At 35.2% G+C, this 6561-nt stretch overlaps 1 long non-coding RNA gene across 4 annotated transcripts in view; it reads left to right on the top strand.

The window, feature by feature from the left end:
* The window catches only part of LOC116216532, an 83419-nt gene that overhangs the window by 73147 nt on the left and 3711 nt on the right, over positions 1-6561 (top strand). For 3 of the 4 annotated variants that reach the window (XR_004159447.1, XR_004159445.1, XR_004159448.1), the window contains 2 exons: positions 3571-3662; positions 4418-4659. This is a non-coding gene — a long non-coding RNA (uncharacterized LOC116216532). Of the gene's footprint in view, positions 1-1402; positions 1479-3570; positions 3663-4417; positions 4660-6561 lie in introns of all 4 variants that reach the window. The other variant, XR_004159446.1, reaches the window with a different exon arrangement.

The following is a 6561-nucleotide window of genomic DNA, read 5'->3' on the forward strand; positions in this document are numbered from 1 at the left end:
CATTCTATGAATCAATTTATACATATAGACATTAATAATTTTCTATTATATGCTTCTTCAGATATTAAACTTTTATTGGTTTCATACAGTTAAACTGATTCATAACTTATGAGATGCCTTTCCCATGGAAAAGTGAGTCTCTGGAGTATCATGTAAAGTAACGTTTATTTTTCCCAGTTTCAGATCTAATGCTAGTTAAGTGCAGAATAGATGTTACCTTATTATTATTATTTTTTTTCCTGGAGATTACAACTGGCCTTGCTTTGCTATCAGGGGAGAATTCTTATATGGAAAATTGTAGCTACATTGAATTGAGCAGTGCTGTAGTCTGACTTGAGGATTATCCATATGACCATTGAATTCAGAGCATTTCTATTGTATGTGAAATAAGAGGCAGCTAATCATCTATGTTTATTGGTGATGACATTTTACAACCTGTTATTTTTATTTTAAAATAAAAACAAAACAAAGCAAACTATCCACAGGGAATACAGGGTTTTTTTTTTTGTTATTTAAACTTATGGTATTTTATTGTTAGATGCTATAATTAAATATTATGTGATGATCTTTCAGTGAAAAATGCTTTCATGCATTGACTTGCCAACAGGAAAAAATGATAGATTCAAGACTACTTTGATCTTTGTCCTCCCTACTGAATAGTTTTGTTTGATTTTGTTATCCTGCTGTTTATTTGCTAGCTCACATGGACTAGTATGATAAAAGATAAAATCAGAAGTTCAGGATCTCCTACCAGCTTTTGCTGAAGCATTTATCAATGTTTCTTACTCTTTTCTCAGTTGACATGTTCTGTTCAATATCACCAGTCCCCTCTTTTGGCACTAAACTGGATATTTCTACTTCAGAAATAGTGTGTTGCATTTATCTTTCTGCAAGGTTCTTCCTATTTGATGCCTGACATTAAAACATAACATCTCTGGATTAGCTACTGCTATTACTTCTGTCACACATAGTTATTGCCTGCTCCATTCTGTAATCGGTTATTTCATGACTGACTGTTTTAAGAAATAGTCCATGGTGGAAACTTCTTATTAGCCTCAAAAGATATGTTTGTAGATTTAACGGCAAATAAAGTTAAGGCATCTACATGGATTTAACCCTGTGATTATATATGCAATCTGAACTCTTGTTGAGTACTGAAGTACTAGTCTCAAGGTGAGCATAATTCAACTGAGAATAAAGCCTTATTTAGATGCTATCTCTCTTCTGGATTCTTACTCTATAGCACTGAGTTTCCTACATATTTTTTTTCCTCTCTCTTTCTACATATATATATATATATATGTATATATTTAAGCGACAAAAAGCTTAGCTGCTGCCTAACATGCAGGAAGTATATTATGACAGCATTTCAGTCCCATAAAATGTGGTTCCCTGACACTAGGTAAGAAGTTACTGTGAAAGAAGAGGATTTACTCCATCGCACGCCTGTTTAGCGTTGTATTCTCTACTTTAATCAGGTATCATCATCTCATTCTGGGTTTTAACTGGATTTAGGGAGAGCTTTAGTCACCATTATTTGTTATTAATCCAAGTTCAACTTTATGCTTCATGCATTAATCAGAATGCTGGGCTTTATGGTGTTCTTTCTTTTATTAAAATGATAATTTTGGAATATACAAAAATGGAAAACAAATTAAGATCTGTTGAAAACCATGGAGCTGAATGAGACTCATTTGGCAATATAAACACGTGTTCAAAATATCTTGTTTCCTTTCACTTCATACTTCATGTGAGTGATTACCTTAACTCAGCCTTTCTAGTCAGTTGACTGTCAAGGCAAAACCAACAAAGAGCATCTCGTGTACTCAAGGCAGAAGTCCATACCTATATTTGCAGTATTGCTTTTGAAACTATATTTTCATCCTGGCAGGTGAAAGCAGACAAGAAAACAGTAGTGCTGTATTGACAAATGTCTAGCATAGCACTGGTGGTACATTTCTAATAAGGTGAGGTAATACATGTTTTCAAATGGTTTGAAATAACTGCCCTGCTGCAACCTATCACTGTTTCAGGTTCTGCCATCTCTAAGAAAGAGATACAAACATCATTCACCACTCTATATCCCAACTGTAAGCCAGAATCCAATTTATAAGAACAGAATAAATATAACCTTAAACTTCTCTACAGAGATACTATTGCTAATTAAATGAAAGACCTTCCCATATATAGTGCTAGAGGTTCTAGTCTTGCATCCTTTCTCTAAACAGCATACGGCATTGATGGATAAACTCAATTAAAGCTTGAGCATTAGGGAAATAATGTGGTGAGCTGAAATGATCTTTACCAATCCACCTTTTAAAAACTGCAGTAAATATTTCAAAATGAAATGTTCATAAATTATGCTAAGGATACTTATTAGTGAGTTTGGATGGAAATTCAATTCAGCTACTCTAAGTTAGTTTGATTTTGGTTAGACAGTGGTATTTACTTTCTCCCCAATTATGTTACAGTATTTTACAGATGGATTAAAAGCAGAATGTTTTCAAAAAGAGCAATAAAAGAAAACATTTCTGCTTTTTCCATGGATAAAAATGAAGTGGGACCCCATCTGCAATTTGACATTTTCTTGCCATTTGTCTTTTTCAAGGCAACCAATATTTTTACACAACATGACTAGTATCTAAATATATATACACCTAATTGTTATTACAGTGCTAACTCTGAAAAACACCAGAAATTAAGAGAAAAATAATATATATGTATATACATACATATATGTACACAATCCTGGTAAGCTGAATTACTTCCTCCCAGAATGTTCAGTTTGTGTTTGGGATCTGACCTATTGATTCTCACACACACACACACACACACACACACACACACACACACACAAACCAACACAATAAATTGATTCAGAGAGGAAAAAAAGAAGTGGAACTGTTTTGTTAAAACTTCCTGCATTCATTGTGAGTGAGATGTCGTTGCCCTTGTCATGTTTGACTGTACAGAGGGCACTGACTTTCACTGTCTCTCACTAACTTAGCTTCACAGGAGGGCTTAAAAACTGATTTAATCACTGAGGCAAGGTTTTTATCTGCATACAGGAAGTTATCAAACAAAAGATTCGTCATAAAGGATTTCTGTATTCTATCGGTCTCCTGAAACTAGACCTGCTTTTCTGGACTATTCTCAGGCCGTTGCAAATTGTGATGCTGGTAATTGGACAATCAAGGAATTATAAATGAAGTGTTAGGCCATCTATAAATGACAGTTCTTTTTCTCCTCCAGTCAAGTGCCTTTTACTTGGATCCTGATTATATGATTTACAGTTCGAGTTTTACTTTAGAGATGTTGGATTTTAATATATTTTACAAGGAAAATCTATGTGTCAAGGATTGAAACTTTAGGAGATTTTTCTCATACTTAAACCTTCAAAACAGAATTTTGCTGAAAATTCCATCCTTAACACTTTTTATTCAGTGGTGTTCATCAACAGAAATGTTGATTTTTGTCAGTGAAGTATTTCAAAAGACATTTAGATCATCATTTAGATTTATCTTATTAGGCTTTACACTGGCTTTATTTTGGACTTGTGTATATTTCTAGATTCAGATGTCTTCAAAATGTTGTTCAGATTCATGAGATGGTCTTCTGCTTGATTTTGCCAGGGTGGAATTGAAGAAAAAATGTCCACTTTGGTAAGTAGCTGCATTCATAGATGAATATTTACCTTGTACTGGAAATAATTATATTACTTCAGGTTTCAGAAGATAGAAAACCTGCTAATTTATTAACAACTGTAAGTACCAAAATGTAAAAGAAAGGGGAAAAACCTTTAAATGTACATTGAAAGCAAATATATTGAAAAACAAATCCTCGGTCAATGCTTTTCTAGACTTTCAAAAAAGCAGTTTTAATGTGAACACACATTTTCTCCTGTCTGTACTCCATTTATTAAAGTCCTGCTAAAATGATAATGGAAAAGATGTCTGTATATGTGATGAGGTAATATATTTAAATCACTCTTCTCAGAAGATTAGTGACACGCAATATTTTAAATCTTCTAATCTCACTGATGGGTGCATAAGGAGGACTTGCACATCTAATGGCTTTTGTTTAATTAATATGCAGTTATCTTTGTGTTTGGGAGGATTGTCTAGTGGCTAAGGTACTTGACTTAGAGTCAAAAAAGTAAAATAAGAGGAAAGTAAAATCCAGAGCTCGTTATTTGTGGCATAGTCTGGGTCATCTCCATTTCCCTGTGCCCCAGTTCTCCATCTGTAATGTAAAGATATTTCCCTCCGAGAGCTTTACGAGTCTAAAGAAGTGTTCGTAGTTGTGACAGATGCAAGAGCTGTGGTAAAGTGGCTGGCTTCTGTCTCCATAGAGAGACATTAAAGTCAGGCAGTTTGGGAGAATATCTGCCAGAAAACATTAGCCCTGTCTCTTACAGGAGGAACTGATGCACCTAACCATCACACAATGAACTGGCGACCTTTACCGGAACATCTGCTTCAAGTACAAAAGGGGCAATTTACAACAATCTTTGTGTAACCAAATTATCCTTGTTAGATGGTATGGTTGTGTGAGACCTGATTAAGGGAATGTTGGACAGTAATGTTGGTACCAACTTTAAAGGCACAACTAGCCTTCTCTGATCTGCCTGTTGAATAGACAGAACGAGGCCATAGTCAGGTAAGAAATATTTCTTACTGTAGGTGGCTTATTCTATATACTTTATTTTAAAGGAAGAATGAGAATGATTTTTCAGTCACGTAAACACAGACCATGAAGGTACCTGAGAGCATGAAATAAATGCCTCTGCCAGGTACTTGGCCCCTGCTTGGCAGCTGCTGAGCCTTATGATTTTGCCTGTGGGAATGCTTCTTAGCCAGGTGTAGTGATGGAGTTTCACTGCAAATGACCTGACTGGAGGCCCATTTTGGACAAAGATGCACAGGTAGGATTTTAAGCAAGGTGCTCTCAGCTTTCATCAAAGTAGATTTTTATTACTGATACCTGAAATAGAATATCTTACGCAGGAATATTTAGAGATCTGTGCTCTATTTAGTTATATCCAAATCCCTCGATGGAGGTTAAGGCTGCAACCATTCGCTGAAGGTGCACAGAATGAGGTAGGGCAGGGCACCTGTATATGAGTGTCCAGTTATTTACAAAAACGACTGTGTTCTCCTTTTCATGAAAACCAGGACTATACAGTGAACTGCCGAAAACATATAGCTGATAGTGAACATTTAGCCATGTGTTTTTCTCTTTGAATAGTAAGAAACAAGTTCTCAAGTCACAAATCATGCCAGACTCCTTCAGAAGCACAGTTTGGAAGGTGGATGGTGATTTATCTGACATTTCAGTTCTAAAAGACTAACCTTGTTTTTGTGAACTGTTTCTGCCTGGAAAAAGAAAAAAAAAAGAAGTGAAAAAACTGGTCACACACTTAAAGTTGAGCATTGGACAAACCACCATTAATCTATCAAATGGTGAGGGAACCTCTGATGTGTTTGCATGCCAATCTGCTGGTAATAGGGTGATGAATGAGATGGGATTACAATGTTTTGACTGGTGATAACAGTTTAAACATTTTGTCAGGACTACAGATAATGCTTTTTTTTCCTCAGTGCTGAAAATCTCTTATCCTTTCACAAAAAACAGACCAACAAACAAACAAAAAAACCAACAACCTTGAGAAGTGCACCAAAGTAGGAGTAATCTCACCTTCTATCAGACATCTGCAGTGTTGTGGCCGTACCTACTGTGGTCCTGGAGACACTTGCTGTGGTCAATAGAGAAACATGGTTCAGAAGATATGTGGTACATTTCTACATTATGAGGTTATAAATTATTCTGTAGAAACACATACTTTTCCAGTAGCTATAAAGTAGAAATAATTGGCTGGCTTAGAGAAGCATATTTACAGTGAATGGAGTTAAATTCCATCTCTGCTGTATTTACTGAGGCTCCATAGAGAGACAAGCATCCTTTCGAACTGTTAGAACATCACAGAGTCCAGCACTTAGCAATTAGTTATTCTGAATGTATTGAACAGTAACTACTGATAATCTTATGTTTCTATAAACCCTTAAGAAGGGCTGGAAAAATACTGCAGATTGGACTGTGAACAGCTTGCAGATAATATAAAAAGTTTTGATTCTTCAATGAATTTTTAATATGTTGGATTATTAATGTGGTGATTTCTCACAGTGTATTCATATATGTGGCAATATTGCATTGAATATAAAATCAAGTTTCTTCAAGATGCAGCAAAGCACATAAGTGCTTGTCTAGCTTTAAGCACTCCAGTAGATACATTTATGTCACAGACACCTAAAATGCAGGTGTTTCTACTAAGTTAAGGCCTGCATGTTTTCATATCAGAGCTTTACAATTCGGGTATGAGCAACAAATGAACCAAGCAAATGTAGACAGCCCTGCAGCCACAAAACATGAAAATCAAATTTTGGCCTGGAGAAAACTCTAAAACAATTGAAGAAGTGAAACAGATTAATATTGACATTTTTTATAGTCATTGTGCATAAAGAAGATTATGTAATGAATAAAAGATAAATGCTTTCAGTATTA

Source organism: Meleagris gallopavo, chromosome 4 (assembly GCF_000146605.3).
Source record: "Meleagris gallopavo isolate NT-WF06-2002-E0010 breed Aviagen turkey brand Nicholas breeding stock chromosome 4, Turkey_5.1, whole genome shotgun sequence".
In the NCBI taxonomy this organism is placed as follows: Eukaryota; Metazoa; Chordata; class Aves; order Galliformes; family Phasianidae; genus Meleagris; species Meleagris gallopavo.